At 47.9% G+C, this 9,573-nt stretch overlaps 1 long non-coding RNA gene across 1 annotated transcript; it reads right to left on the bottom strand.

The window, feature by feature from the left end:
* Positions 1–449: 449 nt before the first annotated feature.
* On the bottom strand, positions 450–8,807 carry LOC135308504 (uncharacterized). The gene is made up of 3 exons (XR_010368919.1): positions 8,405–8,807; positions 1,865–1,928; positions 450–1,058 (listed from the first exon to the last, which is right to left on the bottom strand). It is a non-coding gene; the product is annotated as an uncharacterized LOC135308504 (long non-coding RNA).
* Positions 8,808–9,573: the final 766 nt, after the last annotated feature.

Raw genomic sequence — 9,573 nt, 5'->3', positions numbered from 1 at the left:
GTTTATGAGGGGGCTGTGATGTCCAAGTTAAACGTAGGGGTTGCGTGCCTCCAAACCTGTGTTCTTCCCTTCTGTGGGCTTTAGGCTGCCAAATCAAATGCAGAAATAGCTTCAAAAAGGGTTCAGAAGATGTAGGCGCACCCCAAGAAGCTGAGACATTGTGCCTGCTCTTACAGACACAAAGCCATCTGAAGTACTGAGGGGCAGCAAAGCTTTGACACACGGAGAGTCACAAGCTGCTGGTGACACGGAGCTATTGGCAGCTGCCCAGCTCATTATGCCCAGCCATCCTTTGAAGGCTATCGTTCTGTGGAACAGAAATCAATACCCCACACACTGCTACGAGCTGAGCACGGGGCTGGGACATTGGATCACCAGGAAAGCGAGGAAGGGGAACGCTGGGATCAGAATAATGCACAGTGAGCAAGCACAGCCTTGCCTGATCTGAAATATCCAGTGAAAAAGGGGAGCCAGGAACACAAAACCTTCAGGTTCCTGCTGCAGGGAGCCTGGTTTGTGGTCCCTCCACACAAAGGCAGGTGCTGCTGATGGGCCCCTGCCACCACCCTGTGTGGCCAGGCTGATGTCATCAGCCCCGGGTCAGACTGAGGGCTTTTATAAACACTGCCTCCGCTCCAAACCAACCAGCACTTCCTACAAAAGCACTCCTTTATCTTCACAACATCGTCCCAAATTGTACAGGAAACACACCTTCCAGGGAAGCATTTTAATATTGATCAGCGCCGGGGATCTGTGTCAGCAATGGATGAAGAAAGGCTCTAAGCACATCCGACAGGATCACGGCTGTCCAAGGCTTTGGAATTCTTTGTTGCCCTATCAAGACACGGCTCCGACCCGCTGGGCTCGTACCCCTCAATGCCAGGGGCTGGCTCCAGCTGCTTTTCATCGCTGTCTAAGGAATTATCACAGGAGACTTCATGCAATTAGGCCTCAAAAATGGGGATGTCAGTCCTCCAGGGGAACTAAGCCTGCTTCATGAAAGCCACTTCAGCCTTTACTTTCGCTGCACAAGGTGGTTTTTTTTACCCTGAGGATTTCTATCAAAGTGAGACACTAGTCAAGACACAGCAAGCCGCTGTTTTACCTCTTTGTAGCTTATCAAGGTGAATGTCAGTGGAAAAAAAAAATTAAAAATCTCAGAGGTGACCAGGCACAGAGATGGCCGTCTAAAGTTACATACTTTGGTACAAGAAAAATAAAAAACCCACCCCTCTGTTTTTAGTAAAAGCAAACCTGGTCTGTCTCAGCGCCAGGACTCTGCTCAGAATTCGGTGACAGGAGCGTAATGAGCTGCACAAAGGCAGCCCTGTCACACGTCGCCGCTCCTCCCTGCAGACTGAAACCTCTCTCAGGATCCTCAGCCTGCCTGAAGGCACCTTCCAGCCCCCATTCCCAGTGTCCTGGTGCCTGGCCTGGGAAGGGTGTGTTTCAAGGCCCTGCTTCTCAGGGTGGCTCCAGCATCTTGCAGGATTCGAGGCACAGGCTGCAAGCTGCTGGTGCTGCACACAAGGAATACCAGGGGAGGATGGACAGGGATAATATTTGTTTTGAATGTATGTGCTGCAAGAGCGTGCTTCAAACCAGCTGTGCAAACAGAAAGCAAGGAGAGCTATCTTTGGTGATGGCCAGCTCTGTGTGGATGGTGGATGAGGGAAATTCAAGACTCTGGATAGCACACTCCTTTTTCCTCCTCCATCCATTCCCCACCCTCCCTGATCTCTGCAGCCTCTCAGCTTGAAGACACGAGTGGGGCATCCCCAGAATTAAAAGCCTGCCATGTTATGATTGCTTTAACTAATCCCTGCTGAAGCCTGGCATGCTGCATCTGGCATGTTCAACCCACCTGGACTGGAGCTCCAAATCAAGGTGATGCTCCCTTCTCAGCAGTCCACGTTGAAATCCCAAGGCTGACAGGATTAAGGAGAGGAGACAGGAGTTATCACTTCACCACTTCCCTTAGCATCGTCCTCTGAAGAGCTTAAGGCTTCTTACATGGCCAAAATGTCTCCTGCATTTTCTCTGGTCATGAAAAGCAGCAACAAATTGAGACAAGGTGAAGAACTAAAGCTTTCGAAAGTTGCAGCTGACATTCCCACTGGAGAGATTCACGGTATTCCCAAAAGGGAAGCAGTTCCATCTTGAGAAAAAAAAAAAACTACTTCTTGCATTTTGGCTGGGCTGGACTCCTACAACATTTATTTTCACAGGCAATTTATGCCTATGCAGCACCTGCTCACCCAGACCATCCATCACTCTCCAGCTACCCAGGCATTCCAGAAAATAAATTGAATAAATGTGGTCCAATCATTCCTTTTTTTTTCCTCCTGGATATGACACTTAATTCCACACTGAAAACAAAGAAAAGCTGAATATCTTTCAGTGTGAATGACTGCAGGATTTCACTGCAGATGTTTTATCCAAAATATTTCCTAAACCTCTTCACTCAGCGAAAAGGACTGAGCTTGTAACTTCTTATTGTGCTTCACTTTTTATTGTGTCTCTGAAATGAAGACATCATAAAACAAGTTACTCTTGATCCTTTTTTTTTTCCCCTATCTCTGTGTTCAGGGAAAGCAACAGGATGAACTAAAATACAAATTTACAGATAAAATTAATATTTAGCTTTATGGAGGGATAAAGCTCTTCATTGCTGAACATTTTGACATAGATATTTCCTTACTGTGGCTGATCCAATCTGCAAAATTTCCTTTCATTTTCAGTCTGGATATCAAATGTCAGTGATCCATGGGATAGAAATATTTGTAAAATGTCCATTTTTTTCCCGGCCTTCAACAACACACAGGAATTGTCAGAAAACAAGCTAGAAGATGAGGAATTGACTCTTGGCTGAACTACAATTAAGTTGTAGCTTTCCCTTCTCTTCCAGAGCTTTATTAGGCAGATTTTATTTGATGAAATCAATTATACGGCACGCTGGAGATAAGTTAGGGAATTAGCTTTGCTTATGCTAATGCCTATCACTCCAGGGTGGTTTTGGCTGGGAAGAAGGTGTGGAATTTAATGTGATTTATTTAGGAGCAGGCCTTATGATTCCAAGAGGGGAAGATGGCTGCAGGGAGGAAAGGCAGAGCTCCTCAGGACCATCACCTGTGGCATCTGCTCATTCCCTAAAATATTTTTCCCCCAGCACACAGAATTCTTGTGGACATTTTGAACACTGGGAGGGCCAGGGAGATGTCAACACCTTCTGGAGCTTTTGGTTGGGGTGGTTTCACCCCTTGCTGGACTAAATCTTGGCTTCCTTATTTCCAGTTTTATTAATATAATACCAGCACTAGAATACTGCAAAAGGGCCTGACAGAGCCGGTGCCAGCAGGGAGAAATTGATTTCCTCTCTTCTAAAAATGGGGCACCCACCTTAATCCAGCTCCAGGTACTAGGGGCACACATTTTCACTGTTGCTATTAACCTATCTAACCTTGAGATCCTTTGGAATTAAAGCACCTCTGGAGAGGAGGGAAAGCCTTTCAGTACCCATTTGACACTGGACAAAATCAAAGGCAAGTCCAAAGGCTTCACCTGATTCCAGAAGGGGACAATTGTCTACTAATGATGGTGCCTGCAAGGCACCTGATCACACTGAGCTGGATACAAAGCTTAGGAAGCACAACTGGTGTGAGTGCCACCTCTCCTTCCAACTGCATCACTCAGACTGGTAATAAACTGGAGACACTGGTGGTAAGAGGGCCCTTCCTCAGCTGACTGGATTTGACACAGAAATCTCTCAAAAACTGCTCAAGTATCCTCTTGCAAACCAAGATTTCGGAGGCTTCCAGCACTTCTTGATAAAGCAACACATTTCCAGAAAAGGCAAAACCAAACGAGCAAAGTCAAATGTGAGGCTTTGTTTGCTTTAGAGCACAGGAACCAGCCCCCAGAAATGAAACCTTATCTGGTGCCTCTAGCAGGCTGGATCCCTGTCTTTGCCTTGCTCCCAGGTTTTCCTCCACACAGGCTGGCCTCTGAAGGGTCCTCCTGTGGCCACATGAAAGGCTTTTCACACCCCTGCATGGCACCAGCCTTTAATGCAGCCCAAAAGTCAGACCCACTGTTAGATCCCTTCCTGCTGGATCAGAGCTCAGGCTGCTCAGCCTTGAGTCCCCAACATGCAGCCTAAATGTACCGTGAAAAAATCTGGAAATGGAGGCACTTAGGCTTTTAATAAATGGAGATTTACTTAGTTTGAAGCTCAACATCAGATTTCTGCTGTACTTAAAGTAAATACCATCCATTAATGAAGAAAACATGGGATTTTTTTTTATAAAAATAAACACACAAGAAATTTAAAAGCTACAGCTTGTAGCTTTCTAAGGATTGCTTTTAATAAATTGTACATGTACCCACTTTCAGGCATGGAAATGCATTTGACTGGGAAAAATGCCTGTCCAAGAGCTTTTTCTCCAGTTTGACAGAAATGCTGCCAAGTTCAGACTGCCCAAAGTGAGACACATCAGGGATGTCCCTACAGCCTGGCACTCTGTGGGTCCCTGCTGGGGGCACACGGAACCACACAGACCAAGCAGAGAGCGGGGAGCAAGGCTGAGAAAGTGATAGAAATCTTTAAAAAAGGAAAAAACAACAAGCAAGGCTTCCTGATGGTTTTCCCAGCTGATATCAAATACCAGCACCAGCTGGTTGCTAGTGGATAGAGTCCACACCAAAGTGAGGGGTCTGGTTTCTGTCAGCCACAGCAACAGGGAACGGGCTGAGCCCCACAAAAGGGCTGCAGCAGTTTTTGGGGAAAGCATTCCCAAGGAAAGCAGACTGTCCTTCCCACATGCCAGCAGGGACACCTGCTTATCACCAGCACTTCTGTGGTGACCAAGGATGGCACGTGAGGGCACACAGTGCCAGGGGCTGGTGACCACGGAGAGGGAGCAGGCGCTCCTATGTCTCCAACAGCAGAAAGTAACACAAATCCCCATGGACTGAACCCATTTACAAGTGTTTTAACCTCATTTCCACCGCTACATTCTCCTTCCCAGGCTTCCCCACCAAGCACAACAGCAATTCTCCCAGCTCCCATCTCCATGACCTTTCTGTTGTCCTGCTCCCCCACCTCTACACATGAACGTCACCTGTAAAATCCAGTCCCAGTCAGCTCTCCCTGACCTCTGCACCACACAAAAATTCCTCCTGCTAACATCAGACATGCTTGAATTAGCAAGGAAATGAAAACAAGCCACAGGAAAGGAGCGGGCTGGGGGAAAGGTGGGGATGGAATGCTAAGCAATCATGTCAAGTCACGGCTGGCCACATCCCGTTAGCCGTGTCTGAGGGCTCCTTGTGTCAAAACAGCCCAGGAGGAATCCTGCCCAGCCAATCCTGCAGCACTTTGGGCTCTTTCTTGGGACACAGGCTCCTTCAAGGCATTGGCACCCACTGGCTGCACATCCCAGAGCTCCCCTGCTTTACACCAGGAGAGCCCAGAAAGCACCCACGGCTCAGCCCTACAAAATCACCACCACTTTAGGAGATGCTGTGCAAAGTTACTGTGCAGCTGGGAGAAAGGAGCTTGGAGAGGAATTCATGAATTTTACTTGGTATTAGAAATTTGCAAAGTTCTGATAAAAGTAATGAAAGTTGAAATAAAAACCCCAACAACAAAAACATACCATAAAAAACCCTATACCCATTATTTGCAAAACAAGCCTGTTTTGCCTACTGCTGGTTCTAACACAAACACCAGGAAAGATTGCAGCACTGGCACAAGCAACTCTCTAACCTACCTCATAAAAATGGCTAAAAGTGAGAAAATAAATTAATTTTCTTTTCATCCAATACCTCCTCAGTCTTGTTTTCGCTTGAGCATCCCAGGAAACAGAGCAGAGGTGAATATAGCCCTTTCAAGGTTGACCAGACTGAGGCATTGAACAGTTTCTTTAATTTACCCAAGCAGAACCATAATCCCAACATATTTACATGTGAGAGACTGTCTCCCAAATTAATCTAGCCATGACTCTCTGGGGGGTAGGGGGAGACTGTCATTATATTGATGTATCTTTATATTTTCTAGTTCAAGGAGGTATAAAACTGTTTCCAACACACATTATGCCTTTTTCATGAGTGCATTTTTGATGCTGTGATGTATTTTTCTCATTGATAATGCTCTTAGAAGCCCATTTCCTCCAAGCATCCCTTTAGAAGAACATGAACTGCAGGAGCAACAACCACAGCCAGAAGAGCTAGGATTCTGAACACTCATGTTGAGCTGCAATAGCAAAAAAAAAGGGAAAACCAGCAGTGTCTGGCTCTTGGTAGGTTGATTAAGTGAGAAATGAGGAGGATTTGCTTCCCAGGACAGACTATTTGCTCCCCACCACATAAACTGAAAAGGTCTTTATATAGGGGAATGTTTATCAGTTCTTCTTGAGCTCTTCAGATCTGATCACACTGCAATATTCCAGTCTTCAATGTGATATGGAAAGAAATAAAGTTATACGGAAAGAAATTAAGTGACCACCTTCAAAAGAGCTCCACAGGTTACAACCCTGGGAGAAGGCAGTCCAGAAATATTAAAGATCAGACTTAAATCCAATGACTCTAATGAAATTGTGTAGCTGCAGATGTGACTCCCTCCTTAACAGACTGGACCAAGTTCAACTGTGCTCCAACGCACCCAGCCCAGCCATGGCTCCCATCTCCAGCCTTAATGAAAGCTTGTCCATGGTTTGAACGCTGCAACAATTAACCTTGACAGGGGGAGATAAGATTCAAGTTTCAAAGCACAGAGGGTTTGCTGGGGTTTTGTGCGCTTTCATGAGGCCCTGATTATTATTTTAATGCAGTTGTTTGTGGTTTAGCTTCCTTTCCTTTTCTTTTTTTTTCGACTCCCCTTAATGGTAACATTGAAAAGATAAAAGTTTATGCACTCATGGCAGGAGCCAAAGGATGGCCCAGCTCCAGCCTACCTCCACCCCACCGCACTCCTCGGATACGCTTCCAGACAAGGGGAATCAGACAAAGAGGTGCTGTGGAGACTTTAGGACTGACTGGCCTCAGACTTTTTGGAAAAGGGAGAAGAACTCATTAGGTTAAAGAGAAAGCCAAAAGTAGTTGGGAGAGCGCTTTTTTAGGGGCCTAAAGTAAGAAGCCAACAGATCTCCACATACTTCCCAGCAGGAAGCCTACAGTCATCCCCAGCAGTGCTGATAGCCCCCTGTGCTTGGCAAGGTTCCACCCAACCATCTGGAGCTCATCCACCAAGGTGCAGCTCTGGGGGAGGAGACACAGAGCCTGGCAGAGGTGTTCAGAGAGGAGGAGGTCAGGAGGGGGACAAGGCTTTGGCTCTGTGTGGCTTCTCTGGACAGCAGCTGAGGGTCCATTTCTCCTGCAGCTGCCACTGGCGTGGGCAGCCCTAGGAGAACTTTAGGATAACCAGCAGTCAGTGCTGGCAGCAGCATGGAAACCCTCCCAAGAGCTGGGCCTGCTGCACTGTTATCAGTGCCATCACCACTCGCACTGCGTGTGCCCAGGAGCCGCGGCCGCTCCAGCCTCGTGCAGCAATACCTGCATCCCTTCTGCTCTCCCCAGCTGAAGTTTTGATCCTGCTGGTGCCTTCAGCAGAGCTCCTTCCCACTGGGGCCAGGAGCTGGCTCGGCACCTCTGTGCTGCCTTTGAAGGCAGCGGCGCTGCTCGCCCTCCCCGAGGGCTGCTAATGAGAGCCTGTTCTCTGCTGAGGTGGAAGTACAGCTCTGAAGCCTCCACCAGAGCTCTCCAGACAATGCAGCCACGGGAGGTCTTTCAGCAAGAGGAGGGAATCAAAGCTGGGGAGCGACCTGGTCACAGCAGCTGGGGGAGGTGGGAGAGAGCAGGCGCACTGCGAGCATTGCAGTTTCCTTCCCATGGCCATTGGGCAGCAAAGAGCAGTGGCAGGAGAGGTCACAGGGGTGCTCACCATGGGCAAACATCACCTGGAAGGGTTTGCCACCTGTGGGGACAGCAAATGTGCCAGCAGCATAAGAGAGAAGCAAACTAGAGTGCAATATATGGTATTTATTTCTAGTCTCTCCAGACACACCTATGCACACTTGTGTCGTCCCATCCTCCCTCCCCCCTGCTCTGCATTTGTCCTGCAGGCACTGAAACCACTCATTAAGTTGAATATATGGACTTCCCTTCTCTCACCCTAAACCTGACCTAGAGGACACCTAGATGGAGGTGAGGGGAGCAAGGAAAAGGAAAAAAGGCAGAGGAAAGAGAAAAGGACAGGACTTTTGCCATGAGATCGCATAACCACCACCCACTGCAGCAATGAAAAGACAGCCCAGGCTGAGCTTTTCCTTCCCAACACACACCTCCACGTTAAGGTGAAGCTGCCACATCCTCCCCATGGAAATGTTTAAAGATGTAAATCACTCACCTTTACCCAAAAGCAACTCCTCAAGCCTCATCCCAGTATTCCCAGATAGTTTGTTCTTTGTTGGCATGTTGTAAGCACACCCACTTGTCTCCTTAAAACTCCTGCAGCTCTCTGCCCTCGTGCCAGGAGTGACCACTTATATCTGATGAGCACCCCTTGAGCCAGAAGCCTGGGAAGCTCTTTTTCCAAGGGCTGTTTGGAGCCCAGGAATGGCTTTTAGAGCATGTTGCTCTCACTGAAACCAGCCAAACCAGCACAGCCTTTTTTTAAAGAGCAACCCCACAAGGCTCTGCCACGAAGATTTCAATCACTGGGGAGAGGAGATTGCAAGGCAAGGGGCTGAGGAGGGCAAGAGCCAGGGATGCTGCTGGCCAAGCTCTGCAGAAAAGATGCACCTGCAGGCAGAGGTCAGGCTCCTCCCAGAGCCCAAACCAGCCCCAAACCCACAGCTGAAACGTGTGTCTTCTTTCGGATTTTCAGCCCCTAGATCAAAGGACAAAGCCACAAGGGCACAGTCATCTGTCTGACCTGTCCCAGATTTTTTGAACTATCCTGGAAAGCTACTTTAGGCTTTAGGAAAAGAAAATGCTCCTGATAACACAGAAAGCCAGGTTTTAATATTGTGTGCGTCATGGTATGGCTCACAGCAGGGCAGCAACTTTGCGCAAAACCTAGTTCAGGGGGAAAAGTCTTTATAGTAGCCCAGGAGCCTCTAAAAAGGGGAAAAAATGGGGCATCACACCTCCAGAAAAACAAGACACACTGACAAACTGACTGCTCACAGCTTCCAAGCAATAAATGAGCCATGGGCAGCCTTGATTTTTAACAAGACAGCACTCATGGTGTATTCCAAACGTAAAGAACAGCTCCTGGGGCCAAACCACCAATCCAGGGCTGCTTAAATATGCCACAGCTTGTGAGACCTTGCAGAGCAGGGCTCTGAGGTGCTGCTGAGCACGGGATGATTCAGCCTTTGCCACATCCTTCCCTGCACGGCTTTCAAGTGCCAGCCAAGCACAGCGTTTTTCCTGCTGCTGGGTGATTTCAGATCCTTGACCTGGTAATGGTATCACATCTGCTAACTATTATCAGAGGGGGAGAAAGGCTCTCCCCTCCTCACTTCCCTGCTCCAACCCAGCACCGTGTTGTGTCTCTGAGAGCTGAAAGCA

This window comes from Passer domesticus, chromosome 10 (assembly GCF_036417665.1).
Source record: "Passer domesticus isolate bPasDom1 chromosome 10, bPasDom1.hap1, whole genome shotgun sequence".
NCBI classification, from domain to species: Eukaryota; Metazoa; Chordata; class Aves; order Passeriformes; family Passeridae; genus Passer; species Passer domesticus.
Note: the sequence above shows the minus strand (reverse complement) of the source record. Positions and strands in the feature narration are given on the sequence as shown.